The following is a 17,941-nucleotide window of genomic DNA, read 5'->3' as shown; positions in this document are numbered from 1 at the left end:
GGCATGTTCTGTTTACGGAACAAACCTTACTAATTGGCTGTGTCGGGTGGTGGCGGGTTTTACGATACATTTATATTTACGCGATCTAACCCCAAAAACACTTGTATTAAAGATTATATTAGTCGCAAAAGCCTACGTGTTAAACTGAATCTTTCACGAACATAAATGGCCGGACTCTGAAGTGCAGTGCCAAGCTGAGTGCCATTCGAAAGCCAGACAAAATAGGTGGGCCTTGGAGTGTTTTAGAAAAGTAGGTGTACATGTAATTATTTAAATGTGCAAAGTGGGACTGCCTCGGATCAACGGCACCTGGCAGTGACGATCCTGGTCCTTGATGTAGATTGTGATTCGTGCAGTGGAGAGTTTTATCATAAGCTGTAATGCAGAGTGACAGGAGTGAAGCAATAATGACTACGAGTGGCAGGAGATCCTGAAGATGACCCTGCTGGCGATGATGGGAAGCCAGTGGAAGGAGTGAAGGCTCTAGATCTTGAAGATGACCCTGCTGGCAATGATGGGAAGCCAGTGGAAGGAATGAAGGCTCTAGATCTTGTGGCTGACTCTGCTGGCGATGATGGGAAGCCAGAGGAGGAGGGAGCGGAGGCTCTAGATCTTGTATCTGACTCTGCTGGCGATGATGGGAAGCCAGTGGAGGAGGGAGCGGAGGCTCTAGATCTTGTAGCTGACTTTGCCGGCGATGGTGGGAAGCCAGTGGAAGGAGTGAAGGCAGGAGATCTTGAAGATGGCCCTTCTGGTGATGATAAGAAGCCAGTGGAAGGAGCGGAGGGAGCGGAGAGAGGCATGATAATTGACCCGAGGATGACAAGCACCAAGGACAACGTTGGAAAGGTTGTTTTGCAAGCGTTGCGAGTTACATGAAAAACTCCCGACGGGTGGAACAGGGAGACTGTGCCACTGAATGTCACAGTAAGCGTCAATGAGTGTGTGCAAGTGAGAAGAGGATGCGGGTAAGTGGAAGTATGGGAGGTGCTTTGTTGTGGAAGGATTGAAGCAACACCGATTGAATCTTAATGTGAAGCTTTCGTGACTGCCTCCTCTGCCACGCGCGGCCAGCCATCTTGAGAGTGGTGCGAGCATTCAAACTCCACGCCAAATACACGCGGCCTGCGGATCAGAGTCTAACTCTGGTAGGCCCGTCCATACCGCTGAGCGCACAGCGCGTGTGGGGCATTAGAAGAAAAAAACACATTTTGTCGTTGTAACTTTCTGACCCCGTGCCCCCGGCTGGACATCTGTGAAAAAGAGCTTCACGGCTCATCGGATTTCTCCAAGGATAAATGAAGATTCCGAATCTGAAACCTGCACCGTCGTTTCAACTGCCACGCCAAGAGATAGAGCCAAACCGGTGAGCTCTGCATTGCAGATCTCGTCTGCCAATCGGCTACGCCATGGCAGGTGCTAATCGCACCTCCAGTTAGCACGGTCGGCTATGTACGGTGCGAAAAAAATTAAACGCACATACAGTACATGCATGCATGAACACCGCAAGTGTCACTCAACATCGCAATGGCGATTCTGTGGTCATTTCAACCTTGCACTTGCACAGTGTAGCGGACACTCCTCGCCAACACGCGGCTGCAGCTCAGGGTCCCAGTCGATCTATTCCACACACAGCTCCCTCCTTCATGCACGGTTCTCTCCTCCTCATCCACAGCTCCCCCCTCCCCGCCTCAGGCCTCCGCTCTTATCCCCACACGGCACCCCCTCTCCCTCCCCCTCATCCGTGTCTCCTCGTCTCCAGCCACCAATCAGCTCTCTTCGTCCCGCGGGGTTATTCCCGGCCAACTCGGTGTTAGGAGACTGACGTCAGCGTTTAATAGGGGGGGGGGGGGGGGGGCAGGGAATGTTGCTGTGAAAGGGGCAGGATCATAACGTCACAACGACGAAACAGAGCTTTACAGCTCATCGGATTCCTCCAATCTAAATAAATATTCTGATGTCGTGGGGAGCGTTATCATCATCAAATAATTGTCAAGTCGCTGCTGGGTCAAGTCCTCTCCAAGCAATCTTCCTCTCTCAGGGTCCAGCAACACAACACCAGTGGTCTTCAATCGCTCCTTTATCCGCCGCCTGCGTTGCACGTCCTTCCGCGTCGCCACGCGCATTGGCCAGATGCGCAGGTGGAAAGCAAAATCAACGGGCCCCGTATAAAGGCACCTTGTTATCAGAGCTATGAACCTCGACGGAAGAGAGCCACGTGGCACATGGTGACTATTATCGACTTTAAGCCTGCTGAATCAGGTCGTGTGCGGTGGGGTAGAGTGTGGGTAACCCCATCTCTTCCAAGACATCTGGGACAGTGTGGAAGACCAAATAGAGTAGCGACAGCATGAAATTGCAGGACTGCACCTTTGCCTTATAGAGAGACACCGCTTGGTGAGACATCAGCAGCACTTACAGTGAGGGGAAAAAAGTATTTGATCCCCTGCTGATTTTGTACGTTTGCCCACTGACGAAGAAATGATCAGTCTATAATTTGAATGGTAGGTTTATTTGAACAGTGAGAGACGGAATAACAACAAAAAAAATCCAGAAAAACGCATGTCAAAAATGTTATTAATTGATTTGCATTTTAAAATGCAATGCAAATCTTGTCGACGGCTATTTTCGCCAAGAAGTTCGTTGACGAAATGAACACCCCTGGCAAGGGGATGACAGCGCAGAAAGTGGGTTCCTGGCCCATTCTAGTTCCTCACAAGTTCAAATTTAAAACAAACGATGATAAGGAATTGTATTAAACATCGCAATATGTAGGTTCCTCCTAGAATGAGCTTCAGAGTCGATGAGACCTTCCTGGTTGATGGAAAAAAAAGAGAAACTCAGAGTGGCAGGCAAAGGGATCTTCCTTGAGTGAAAATGTGAAAGAACACAGCAAGGTCAGACTGTCCTACGTCGTTTGTTTATTATTATTATTTGTGTTGTCATCGCACGCAATGCTTCATGCGAGAAACTATTTATTAGTAGCCTTTTGCCCATCCAATGACGGGTGTATTTCAGTAAACCTGAAGCGAAAAACAGACCGCGACGTGATATATTCATTGCATCAATGCGTGCGCAATTTGAAAGGCCGCGGTGACACAGACTTAGTTCATTTAAAGGTTACAATCCCTTGTTCATCATGACGTCCTTTTTACTTCGATGTCTCAACAGCGCTACGGTGATCACGTGATGTGAGGGTTCTGCCTTTGTGGTTAATACATGAGGCTGAGTCGACCTAGGGGAGGCCCAGGACCGGTTCAAATAATCGTCACCGGTGGTGGCCGTGAGCGGGAATCGAACTCGGGTCGCCGGGTTCGTAGCGCGGCGCTCTACACTACAATGCGTTAGGCTTCCACATGCGCGGGTCACGTGACAGATGTGACGTCACAGCTCACTTGCCGTGCAAAAAATATATACATTGAGCTCCCCCCCCCCCCCCCCCAAAAAAAGTGTATTTTAATCATTTTGCTTGGTGTACAGTTTGGAAAGTACCCACATGGCAAATTTCAAGTTTGTTGCATGTCGGGAAGTACGCTAAACATTTTTAACAGACACATATTCACAACTTTGCCTTTTATATATATAGAGAGAGATGAATACATTAATGGGGTTGTATAACATAATGTAGACACTACTTATTACTAAAATGCAAACATAAATTAAAATAAATTCATAAATAAATTAAAATAAATTGAAATAAAAATAAAATTTAACATCACTTTACCTTGGCTTTTCTCACTAACCTTCTTAGGATCCCATCTTGAATGAATTCGCAAAAAAATTCAAGTTAAAATGACCAAAAAAACACGTGAAAATTCACGGAGAGTTACAGCAAGGATTGTGCACTGAACGAGATCTACAGGCGGACTGAGGAGCGTCGCTTTGTCTCAGCCGTGAACGGGGTCTACGCTGGCACGCGGTGACTCGTCCCGACCCATACAAGTTCTAGCAAGCGCCTCGTATCACAAGCAAGACGTTGCATCCCAAGCAAGACGACGTATCACAAGCAAGACGTCGTATCCCAAGCAAGACGTCGTATCACAAGCAAGACGTATCACAAGCAAGACGTCGCATCCCAAGCAAGACGTCGTATCACAAGAAAGACGTATCACAAGCAAGACGTCGTATCACAAGCAAGACGTCGTATCACAAGCAAGACGTCGCATCACAAGCAAGATGTTGTATCCCAAGACGTCGTATCACAAGCAAGACGTCGTATCTCAAGCAAGACGTCGTATCACAAGCAAGACGTCGTATCTCAAGCAAGAAGTCGTATCACAAGCAAGACGTCACATCACAAGCAAGATGTCGTATCCCAAGACGTCGCATCACAAGCAAGACGTCGTATCCCAAGACGACGTATCACAAGCAAGACGTCGTATCACAAGCAAGACGTCGCATCCCAAGACGTCGCATCCCAAGCAAGACGTCGTATCACAAGCAAGACGTCGTATCACAAGCAAGATGTCGTATCCCAAGACGTCGCATCACAAGCAAGACATCGCATCACAAGCAAGACGTCGCATCCCAAGACGTCGCATCCCAAGCAAGACGTCGCATCCCAAACAAGACGTCGCATCCCAAGCAAGACGTCGTATCAAAAGCGAGGCGTCGTATCACAAGCAAGATGTCGTATCCCAAGACGTCGCATCACAAGCAAGACGTCGCATCACAAGCAAGACGTCGCATCCCAAGACGTCGCATCCCAAGCAAGACGTCGCATCCCAAACAAGACGTCGCATCCCAAGCAAGACGTCGTATCACAAGCGAGGCGTCGTATCACAAGAAATGTTTTTTTTCTCGCCAAAACACGACGTGTACCCAAATTCGACGTATTCCAAAGTGGTCGTATACCGAGGTATGATGGTACTCCAAACATCTATAAACTGTGGCTGCAGTGGCTCAGCCTTTGGCTGCAGCAGCTCTCTCGCTATATTTCGTCCTACCTCAGCAGTCCGCCTGCTGTATTTGTTTACCTGAGGACGATTGCTTGTGTTGCGATTTAAACGTCGTGGTTTTTTTTAATAATTTTATTATTTTTCTATCTCCGTGAATTTACCGAAAGAACCAAAGAATATAAGCGTCTTCGTAAGAGCTTTGCACTCTGAGGATTGCGTATAAAACCAAACGTACTCGATGAAGATGAATTGAGGTCTTGATTTTGTAAAGTTCATCAGTGATGACCCTGGGTAACCCCGTGTATTGTCATTGTTGTGAGAGTGGCTGGAAAATTGAGGAGCTTGTGTCAGCGAAGCTATGCATCAGTAAATGTTCTCTTAACTACATATCTGCATGTTTACACCAATCATTTTCCGTTTAGCAAAGCAAATTCGAGCGTATATATTTGTTTTTTTTTATTCCAGCTCGTTTCGAAGGATTATCTCCACGCGTAAGGAACGTGCTGAGCCATGCTTATTGCCGAATTATCGCGCAGTACGGGATAGATTTTTTTTCTGTAATTAAAACGTTATGAACTTAATGTGTGTCCGTGTACACTTCAGAGAAGAAATAACATAAGGCATAACCGATACCGTGCCTTGTTCACACGAACATCGTCGTCATTAACATACGTAAGAAAAATCAACAAATGAAGCGTTGATGAATAATTTGCCGCGTTAGAACGCGTGAAATACTTGCATGTGAAAAATTTCACGAAACATCAAATTGTAAAGGTTCTCATCGTAATTCGTGACTTCATTCAATCGCCTCGTAATATTTAAAATAATCGCAAAAGGCGCCACGACCAAGCATTGAGGCTTGAACAAGCATGGTGGCTGGAACAAGTATGGTGGCTGGAACAAGTATGGTGGCTCGAACAAGCATGGTGGCTGGAACAAGCATGGTGGCTCGAACAAGCATGGTGGCTGGAACAAGCATGGTGACTCGAACAAGCATGGTGGCTGGAACAAGCATGGTGGCTGGAACAAGCATGGTGGCTCGAACTTGCATGGTGGCTGGAACAAGCATGGTGACTCGAACAAGCATGGTGGCTGGAACAAGCATGGTGGCTGGAACAAGCATGGTGACTCGAACAAGCATGGTGACTCGAACAAGCATGGTGGCTGGAACAAGCATGGTGGCTGGAACAAGCATGGTGGCTGGAACAAGCATGGTGACTCGAACAAGCATGGTGGCTGGAACAAGCATGGTGGCTGGAACAAGCATGGTGGCTGGAACAAGCATGGTGACTGGAACAAGCCTGGTGGCTGGAACAAGCATGGTGACTCGAACAAGCATGGTGACTGGAACAAGCATGGTGGCTGGAACAAGCATGGTGGCTGGAACAAGCATGGTGGCTGGAACAAGCATGGTGACTCGAACAAGCATGGTGGCTGGAACAAGCATGGTGGCTGGAACAAGCATGGTGGCTCGAACAAGCATGGTGACTCGAACAAGCATGGTGGCTGGAACAAGCATGGTGACTGGAACAAGCATTGAACAGCAGCCACCCGCTTTGGCAGACCCGTGCCATTGGTCTCTTGCTCTCCGTCGCTTGGCATCAGAAGAACCACCGACAACATTGTTGGAATTGTCTTGTTGATTTGGGGCACAATCAATACGGGTGGCATAACAGGAGTTTATTTATTCGTAGCATACGTAACGCCTGTGTCAAGCAGCGGCAGCGTAGTGGTTCGCACAGTTTGCCCTACGGCGACCCGAGTTCGATTCCCACTCGTGACCAACAATATTAGTGACGAATATTTGAACCGGTCCTGGACCTCCCCTAGGTTGACTGAGCCTTAAATGAGTGCCCGGTGCATTGTGTGCTGTTGGCCACGTGCCCCTTTGCTCTATTGCGATCGGGGCTGAAGTGCAACATCACACACAACCGACCACTGCCCATTAAGCGCTTGCACAGGAGGTACAGAGACAAAGATTCCCGCTATACCCTTTAACAGACTGTTGGGGCAAGTGCCGTTAGCGAGAAGCACCTATGAAGGCAGTAGGCCACGTGAGGAGGTGGGTACGTAGATATACACACACACGGGATGAATGCAGTCTCTGGCCAAACCTTTCATATGCAGGCCAGTGCTGCTTAATCTCAGTGGCAAACAGGGACAGCTGGCACTGGGGGGGGGTCTTTTCGGCTCGACTTGCAGCAGGGCATAGGGATTGTTGAGGTGATGTATGATGTAAGGTGCTGAGAGTCACTAAGATATTTAAGTACCTGTACATTCATATCCTTATCCTTGAAATCACAACCTTCCACTGCGGAGCTTAGTAAAGTATTCTGCCACAAAAGTACCCAGCCAGAAATACGGACAAAAAGCAGCTCATTATTAAACTATTTTGTTTCATTTCAACAGGTAAGAGCTCAACTGAGCTATACCGCTCTTTTTCAGAAGCGACCTGGCCACAAATGATCGCTCAGCTAAGTGGCTTATCAGGTGGAAATGTATAGCAGCAGCCAACGACTCTAAACGCGTGACGTTGATTCCAAATTATTGACTGCTTCAACCTTGGCACGGAGCTCACCCACTCCACAGTGGCTAATCGACAAGAAAAACACTTTGGAAACGTGCAACGGCACATCGCCAACTCATAAGTGTAGTCCTAACAAGGAAATCCATGGAGGTGCGCACACGTGTATGACAAAGATAAGAGTGGTGAAAGTGTTGAGCGTGGTAGTAATAATAACCGGTGGCATCTACATTTACGTGAGATTATACAACGTTTAAAGTCCATTCCCCGTGTTTAGTGTACATGCCGTACAACATGCTTGGAATCGACAGGAGTACAGTTATGAACAAATAGACTTACGAACAGACCTCTGGAACCTAACTCGTTCATAAGTAGAGGAGGTTCTGCACTCATGTAAGGATAAGTCTACTCATGGGGGGCCCAGGACAGGTTCAGATGGCAATTGCCACAGATGTTGTGCATAGCCAGGGATCAAAGTTTGGTTAATTGCGTTGTAGCCCTATGGCAGTAACTCTCTCTCACACACACAAGCACATGTCTGTGATTGTCCTAATATACACAATAAAAAAACATTGCTCACGATTAGGAACAAGGTTGTCCATTAGATTGCATGAATCGCTTAAACATTTGTAATCTTTCTCTTTGGTTCTTTCGATAAAGTCACGTAGGTATAAAATAAAATAAAAAAACGACGTTTCAGGCGCAACACAAGCGTCCGTCATCAGGTGTCCGTCATCAGGTGGTATGACGGACGCTTGTGTTGCGCCCGAAACGTCGTGATTTAATTTATTTTATAACTACGTAACTTTACCGAAAGAACCAAAGAGTATGGATTCCTGCAGTCACGAAAGCTTCAAATCAAGATTTGTAAACGTAGTAATAATAAAGCATTACTAATTACCGAGTATGTTCCTGGGTTTTTCATATGTAATTATTGTTTGCTGATTAGTTCGAAAGGAATAGGTTAGATGTAATTACATTTTATTCTAACTTTCCAAAATGCCCATCTAAAATGGGTCACCAACTGCATTATGTTTCGACTTAAGCTAATGTTCGAACTGAAAATGAAAACATTAAATCAGGGAAACGATTATGAACCTATAATTACAATTTTCTCTATGTAGGTTAAGTTACAATGGCGTAACTGTAATTTTGAGAATGTCATTAGCAATGTTGTGTAACCTGGGCACAGATTTTTCTTTGATTGGCCCGAACAGGATGTCCCTTACGAGAGGTTTTTTTGGGTTAGATCGCGTAAATATATAAATGTGTCGTTAAAACCCGCCACCACCCGACACAGCCAACTAGTAAGGGTTGTCACGTAAACAGAACGTGGCCAATTCGTCATCAGTACAGCACACCGGTGTGTTGGAGAGCAAATCCACAACATTTACAAACTGAGTACGACGTTTCGCCAGTAATTACAACTAGCTTCATAAGGCGACAGCCAGATTTATATATTTATGCGATCTAACCCAAAAAAACCTCTATTATGGATTATATTGGTCGCGAAAACCGACGTGTTAAGCTGTCCCTTATTGGTCTGCCTATGTTACTGTTAGAAATCTACAATGTTCAATTGGGTGTACATATGGTATCGTGCTCAACTCATAGTTGCTAGAATGTGAGTTCAAACCTTGGTCAGTGGTGGACTCAGAATCCGCCCTGGGTTGATAAAATCATTACTACTCTGTGGGAAGACAGCAGAAGCCATTCTATCGGTAACTGGCCACCACCATGGGATTGTGGAATTGCCACCAATAGAAATGAGCAATGCTCTATTGCTCATTTGAACAGGGGGGGGGGGGCTTTTTCACTGTTGAGTTGTGAGAATACTCGGCCCCCGGTCAAGTCGCCAGTCACTCAACAGAGTTCAAACCCCCTCAATATCCGCGATGATTTACAAAAGCGCAGTCTGCTCTGGGGAAGATGTTAATGTCACCGTGATGTCATTCACGAAGCCATTCACAAAGCCTGGCCATTATGTGCCACGATTAATAACCGGATCCAAAAGTTTAACCCTAGACTCAAGACTATCGTAAGCTTTCGTGAAGACCTATGGTGGTGACAACAATGGTTTTCAGACAACGCGAACCCTATTTTTTATATATATAGTTCAGGTCATAGCAATTTCTCATCCCAAACATTACGGGGGCACTTGCTGCTCGGGTCAAGGCCAAGATAATATCCCAATCTGGTTCAGGGAAAAGAAGTGACCTACTTAGTTTTTGTAAACTTCCCAAGGGCACGCATGGCTTCATTTTGGCGGTAATAATCAGTGTAGATCGTTCTTTTGTTTTCACACCAAAGCATTCAACTCCAACGTATCCCACTGGGCGTAGCTATTGTGGAGGGAATTTTTTTCTCTTCTTCAATCGGTTACAATTTCAATAATCAGTCGAGATAAGGGCTTATTAAACAAACCAATACGTTTTTTTTAAAGCAGGTCTGCCTGATTATATAAAATACTGTCATTGTATTTCTGGCAGAAACATTTCAAATATTGAGTTGAGGCCATAGCATAGAAACCCAAATGCCCGTTTTTATTTTTGCAAATCTTTCATCTGTTAATTCTTTATGCAGGAACTCCACAGGTCTGAGTCTCAAGAATCTTGCTTTGGGATTGTGATTACTATATTTATTGTTGTTTACCCAGGAAAGCCTTATTAATCTTTTTTTTAAGGAGTGTGATCCCAATTGAGTAATTAGTAAGCATTTGGGATGTTTTGACAAAGCCAGTTATATTCAAAATAATTACTTACAGGAGGAAACTGGAACCTCGTGTCGGACAGGGGGGAGGAGCCCAGAGAAACTCCACCACAGAAAGGCGCCCGGGTCGGGAATCGAACCCAGGTACTTCTTGCTGTGCGGCACGAGTGTTAACAATCTGCGCCAAACTTCCACCAAGGACATTGGCCTGGTCCTTCTTGCAGCAGTTTTGTTTCATGTGGGAGTAAAAACGGACTGCCGAAAGAAACCTCACAGTAATAAAAAAACCACCACTAAATGTATCACAAAACAACAGTCAGAAGCCGACTTGCTCTCCTGTCCCACATGGGCACTTTAAAGCTCTACTCGGAGTTTTCGATAGACAATGTCCTCATTTTTGTTACAATCTACCAACCCAAATTTTGAAGTCAACAACACCACAGGTGTGAGCCACCATTACCGGCAGACACAAAATCAGAGGCTTTAACTTAAAATGTTTCTCTGTAGCTGGTGGGGAAATTTGGTTATTCGCACTGACATAGTTAAGCTACCCAGCCTTCACAATCCAGAGTTCAGAACTTCCACGCAATAATACTCACACTCTATGTATAAGGAATCGGATCTATGCGTTGAGTTTAGGTATGCACATTTTTTAGACGTACTTATTTTATATTCTACATTCAAAAAAGTATTACATTCACATCGTTCTCTTGTCAATTATACATTTTGCATGTCATTCTACAGACCTTGCCATGGGAAGGTGGAATTTCCACCAGAGACCAACGGTTGCAAAGATGGGAGGGCTGCTCCGACGCCTGTGTGAACAGAAAGACGCTGCCCTTTATAAATAATAAAAGAATAGTGACAACATTATAGGACACAATTATAATACGGTGCATATAAATATGTATATGCAGTATGAGCAATACAAGCGGCTTAGTGAGGACTGGTTGTTAATAATAAATATTGCTTTTTTTACATTAAATATGAATCAGATGAGGAATTTTAATCGTTGTTTTTGTTCCCCCCCCCCCACACACACTGAATCGCTTAAAAAGGCCTCCTCCATGTATTTCTCTTGTCCAAAGTCCAGCACTAATGGTTTTCAAGAAAAACAATCCTACGGTCCCGGTCCACCTGTCATAACGGCACCACGGCTAGAGAATTCAGCAAATGAAACCCAATCTGTTGCACCGGAAATGTTCGTCTGATCTTCCTTGAGGGTTGTTCTGGAAGATTACACGGTGATGGGTTGCTGCTGCGGTGTACGGATGGGGCACAACACAGAGGTCGCCAGTTCAATCTCCCGGCGTGGCGCTTGAAGTCATTGGCATGTTTATTGGATCCCACCATCTCTGTCCACCCAGCAGTATAATTAGATGGGCACACACCACAGCACTTAACCTCAGCATGCGCTGAGGTTAAGTGCGGTTACTCCCCGCGTCTTCCAATACATCTGGACGTGGAGGAGCTGGCTAAAATATCACCTAGAGGGGCTCCCGAAAGCTGATTAAGATGACCCACGAGGCAAAACGGCAATGCGTAGAGACGGGCAGTTGTGTAAAGGTACAAATGTTGGAGAAAAAAATGGCTTAAGGTCTCAGCAGTATTTTAACAACCTTTACAAAAAAGATTACGAGTTTATGTCAAGGATGGGTAATAAAAAAAACATAAAAACGCAAGCCATTACTTGATAAAGCAATATGTAAATATACAATAAGGAACAGCGTGCACGGCGCATTAAGGATTGCTAATGTATATTTTATTTGCTCGTTAAATTGAGAAATGCGAGCCGTCTCACTGTGCACAGAAGTTTAGAATTGTTCTCCGACACGGCTGGAAAAATAGCCATCAATTACGACCCGTCCCCATTTATGCGCACAACGCAGAGGATCTGGACGTTGTTTTCTTCTTCAAATGTTCCGACTACTCTTTCTCACACGACGTTGCATGTGGACATTATTGTGCCAGCGGTTAGTGACATTTCTCCGATTTGTGTTCAACTCACTCGCACCACCGACTTCAACGCCGCTTGACGGTACGTACAATTTCCTCGGCTCAGTGACGTACGTCATTGATGCTGGGACATTCAGAGGTAGATGTTAACTACCTCGCCTGGTATGCAGGAGGGCGTGGATTCGATCCCGAGTTTGCGTGTTCTCTCTCTTTCTCCTTGTGGCCGCGTGGATTTTACTCCGGGTCCTCAGGTTTTTCCCTCCACAGTTAGAAACGTGCGTTTAGAGTATTTGGCTGCTGTGCATTTCCACGTGATCAGCCATTTCGTTGAGCTATCATTTATGATAGACAGGTCGCTTCTGAGAAAGAGCTGAGAGCCCAGTGGGCCTCACCTGGTTCAAAAAATATCGTTTAGTTTAAGCTTCATATCTGCATGTATAAACAACCTCACATACACTTTTCACTATAAGGACATTGCAAAAACATAGTAAATAAACTTTTGAACGAAACAAGTAACTCAAACAGAGATGCCAACTCAGGAAGTGCATTAAACTACACCATTTATTTTATTTAACCAGGTAAGGCCCACTGAGCGATGTAGCTCTTTTTCAGTAGCGACGTGGCCACAATTGATAGCTCAACGAAGTGGCTTATCACGTGGAAATGTACAGCAAGCCAAACACTCTAAACTCGTGATGTTGATTCGAAATGTGGAGGGGGGGGGGAAGGGGGGGGGGAAACACGAGGACCCGGAGAAAAATCCACACGGCCACGGGGAGAGAGAGAGAGAGAGACACCGCAAACCCTCAAATACACAGCATGTGTCGGGATCGAACCCACGAGCTCCTAGTATACCGGGCGAGCTAGTTAACGTCTCCTAGCCACCGCGGCGCTACCAGCAGCGTGATTCACCATTGTCGACTGCAATAGCAGCGGCTGTCAGATGCGTCACAATCAGCCGGCAACAGTAACCGAAGCAGCATTGGCTGTTGCGGAACCGGCATCGGATTGCAAGCAGCAGCAATTGGGCGGTCACGTGGCCCGGTAGCAGCGCCGTTTTGCCACGGTTCAAACCCAAACGGCCTCCCTGTTCATTACTGCGGCCGACCATAACGATGCATGTACGTGCCGTCTGCTTCAACGGTGGATTATCAAGATCCTGTGATGTAATTCGTAAGAGTCTGCCATTCGTTGCAGAGGTTTACGGTTCCACCATAACTATACACGTGTTGAGAAGTTCCCGACGACTCACTGGGAAGCTGAGGTTTAGTTAAGGGCTTTCGCCTTAGGTTTATTACAGATCTTAACAGTACACACACAGGGGGTGAACAACTTCCCAGCGGGTTAGGCGGGTGCCGGGCTGGGTCAGCCTACACAGCCGGCTGCCTTGTGCGGTCCCCTCTGCGCCGGCCGTGGGATCGGCCGACACGGCCGACCGAGGAGCACAGCCACGTCCAGCCCTGGTACTGTGCCCTCTCCCCTATCCCTGCCCTCTCGCCCCTGGTTCCCCCCCCGTTCCACCCTTCTCGGACCTTAACTCTCCAGCTACGACCCCGCTGCCCCGAGCGCATGACGTCACTTCACGGCGCGTCATTCTGCTGCCCCGAGCGCATGACGTCACGTCACGTGACGCCATCGCACTGGACAGCACGCGTAAACGCCACTTCCCCATTCTACTCCTCTACACATGTGTGAGCACCGATATGCTTTAAAGGTATTTAATTAAGATCCTGTGATGTAATTCGTAAGATATTGTGTGCCGGCGTCATTGTTCAAATTTCCCAATGTTTTTGGAAAGCCAGGTGGACAGTGGATGTCACTCAACACTGCCATCTCCAGGCCACCTCGCAGCCAAACGCTGTCACTCGGTCAAGTTCGCCGTGCCGCTAATGTGATCCGATGACAGAACAATAATAACAATAATCGCACTTTCATTTTATGTCGCGTCATTTATGCTAATAGCATCCCAGAACGCTGTACATGAATTAACTACCATCATGAGCCAAGAATGTCTGTGTGTCCCGCGCGTGACATCACTCCACGTCGACCAGCCCCCCATCATTAATAATCATGACCAGGTGACGTCACTCCACGTCGACCAGCCCCCCTCATTAATAATCATGAGCAGGTGACGTCACTCCACGTCGACCAGCCCCCCTCATTAATAATTATGAGCAGGTGACGTCCTCCAAATGGAAAACCCCCCTCATTAATAATCATGAACAGGTGACGTCACTCCACATCGAACAGCCCCCTCATTAATAATCATGAACAGGTGACGTCCTCCAAATGGACACCCCCCTCCCTTAATAATAATTATCGGGTGACGTCACTCCACATGGGGGGGCGTGGCGCCTCCTCCCCCCTCCTCAGCGTCAACTCACAACCCTCACTACAAAGGTAGAACCCTCAGGTCACGTGATCTCCGTAACGCTGTTGAGACATCAAAGTAAAAAGGACGTCATGATGAACAAGGGATTATAACAAATTATTGGTTCATATTCTTGGTTCTTTCAGTAAAGTCACGTAGAAGGGAAACAATAAAATAATAAAAATATAAAACAATACAATTCTCACGACGTTTCGACTGCAACACAAGCAATCATCATCAGGTGTGAAAATTTATTGTTTCCCTTCTACTGGGTGACTTTACCGAAAGAACCAAGAATGCGATTCACGTACATTTGACATAGTGTGAATGCCTCCGTTAATTTACAAGGGAGTTTTGTCTCAAATTGTTAACAGAAGAATGACTGAGCCATCATTCCACAATCGAGTGACTTCATCTTAATGCGCTAATTAGTAAATAGGTGAGATAATCTTTAGTCCAACGGCGATTCTCAACTTCTTTGGTGATATCCACGGCTATTGCATATGTAATACCTTTCCTTGCTGTGGTTTTCACACCTGATGATGATTGCTTGTGTTGCAGTCGAAACGTCGTGAGAATTTTATTGTTTTATATTTTTATTATTTTATTGTTTCCCTTCTACGTGACTTTACTGAAAGAACCAAGAATATGAATCTCTGCAGCCACGAAAGCTTTATATCGAAAGTTATTATAACCTTTAAATTAAATAAGTCTGTGTCACCGCGCCCTTACAAATTGCACACGCATTAATGTGATGAATATCACGTCGCGGTCTGATTTTCGCTTGCAAGTTTCAGATTTACTGCAATACACCCGTCCTTGGACGGGAAAAAAGCTTATTTTATATAAGGACGTAAAACCCATATAAGGCCACTACCAGGCAAGCGAAAACCCTACTTCTACCAAGCAAAATAAAAATGTAAGAATAAACAAATTAATAAATGGCCCCAAAACAAACTGAAATCACAAACAAAAAAAGTAATCACAACAAATAAATTATGGAAACATATAATTTAAAAAAGGAATGTAATACATGTATAATCCAAGCAATGTCCTATGTTGCTTGCGCATCGGTTTTTTTTTCATGGATTTTCTGTTTGCACAGTCAACACAAAGTCACTTTAAGATGTTTTTCTTGTTCGTGTTTTTGTTTTTGTGTTTGTTGTGGTTGCACCCGATTCAAGAGCCGAATGGCTCACAGGGCCATACCAAAATAAAGAAACTTAAAACTGAAACTGAAATCGTGTGCATGATTGCATTTGCGCAAGGCAAACAAAATAAGCTCCAAACAGTTGAAAGACAAATTGACTTGGGCCATTCAATAACCTCTGGATTATCAGCATGGACTCGTTACGCACTAATAATAACTGCACCGACTGATGCCTGATCATTATTCGACCGAAGGCGAGCATGGGCATTCGCACAACAATAAACATAGTTTTCCTGTAACAGATTGCCTCCACCTATCAGTGTCAGCGACCCAGCTGACTCGGACCACTGTGCTGTGCCATCACGAGGATGACGTGACGCATCACCAAATACAATCGATTCCCAAAGTGAACAGAATTGGTGTCCTCAGTCCAGCCATCAACGACCACAACAAAAGAATCACATCAAACGAGGCTGTTTCAATTACTTTGATTTTATTTTACCCCGCCTCTGAGACGTAAACATTTCATTTGATTGACGTGAGACGAACACTACAGTGCTGTAACAAACATATATGCAGGCACCGGTGGACACACACACATAATGACTGAGCCAACTCACAAGGCATGGGAGATTTTTTTTATCAGAATGCATTATAGACAAAACAGAAAGTTGCTCTATACTCTTCAGATTTAAAAAAATGCAACCTCTTTCACGGTGTGTGCTCAATGCCAAATCCGAAATTATTGTTTTTTTTTAAACTAGCCAGGAGTTATATTCTTGGTTCTTTCGGTAAAGTCACGTAGAAGGGAAACAGTAAAATAATAAAAAAATATATAAAACAAACTTTAAATCAAAATTTAGCCAGGAGTTATAAAACTTTTTTGACAACTATAATTGGGAGAGGCAGAGCTGCAACTTTTGCTGTTTCTATATGTGGCCGGCATGCACTTTGGCAGCAGAACATGGTCGTTCGCAAAGTTCCTTCAGCAGGAACATTGGGGTTTTTGCGGATGCTGTAACACTTCACCAGGGAACACGTGGGGCTGTGTGTATGTCCGTTGAACTAATGTTGACCACACGCAGGAATCGAACCCAGGTTGCCAGGATCATAGTGCAGTGCGCTCATCGCTTTCCTACCGTTCCCCAAACCAGTACAAACATACAAAAAAAGATCCCCTGTATAGCCTGAACAGACTATTGGGGCAAGTGCTATTAGCGAACACCTACGAAGGCCAGAACGGCACACGAGGGGGTGGGTGGCCAGCACCGCACCCGGCCGCCTTTGTCTCCCCCAGTGGCGATGTTTTTTACGCACCACACCAGGTACTCATTTGAGCCTGAGTCGACCTAGGCGATACCCAGGACCGGATCAGATAATCGTCACTGATATTCGCCACGAGCAGGAATCGAATTCAGGCCGGCAGGTTCGTAGCGCAGCGCGCTAACCGCTATACCACTGCTCCCCACAACACATACACACACGCGCATACACATTTACAAAGACATATGGACCTGTGCAGTGACATCCTGGATGTCACTGGGTGATGCCGGCTCCAGCGAGGCACGGCGTGCGAATAATTGACATCGCAGACACCCCGTACATGTGGGTGTAGTACCAGCCCTAGAGGCGCTCGGTGAGCGCTGATAGAGAGCGCCGAGTGACACCACGCTCGGCGTGCAGTGCTGCCCCCTATCGGAGGGGGTGTGTGAGTGCCGGCCGTGAATGGGGTTTCTGTGGGCCGTGGCACTCTGGTTGACCCTAGAAGGCACGTGACGGGTCAAGTCTACACAGGTGCCCCAAGTGGGGGCTAGGGGTGGTAACGTGTCGGCAGGGGCGAGTTCCTGCTCGAGGATTCGAGAAGGCGGTCGTGGCCAAAGGCGGAGCCAGCCACGACCAGTGAGGATAAAAACCGGGTCCCCAGAGGGATCGGGGTTCAGCGTTGCTGTTGTTATCCTGAAGATCTACGTTCTGTGTTCTACGTCCGAGAAGAGTCATCAACACGTGGACCTGGACCCAAGCCGGGGTCCTGTCCGTTGTAGCTACTCCCAGTGTAATTAGTGTAAGTTAGCCTGGTGGTCCACCACCACAGGTTGTGATCTGGTCAAGGGTTGGTATCAACAAATGTGTTGCCTCCACAGAGTACGTCTGCGACTCAGTTGAATCCACGAAAACTGTATAACCTTGTACAGACTGGTAGTGAGCAGATAATAAGACCATCACGGCATTTGATGGGCTGGTGTTTCCAGCATCACACCTGGCCGCCTTTGTATGCATATATGTTGAAACTTCTTTTGCACAGTACGTAAGCCAACCGTGCTAATCGGAGGTGC

This window comes from Petromyzon marinus, chromosome 16, assembly GCF_048934315.1.
Source record: "Petromyzon marinus isolate PM22_M1 ecotype Great Lakes invasive population chromosome 16, UKy_Petmar_22M1.pri1.0, whole genome shotgun sequence".
Lineage (NCBI taxonomy): Eukaryota > Metazoa > Chordata > Hyperoartia > Petromyzontiformes > Petromyzontidae > Petromyzon > Petromyzon marinus.
This window is presented reverse-complemented; position numbering follows the sequence as displayed.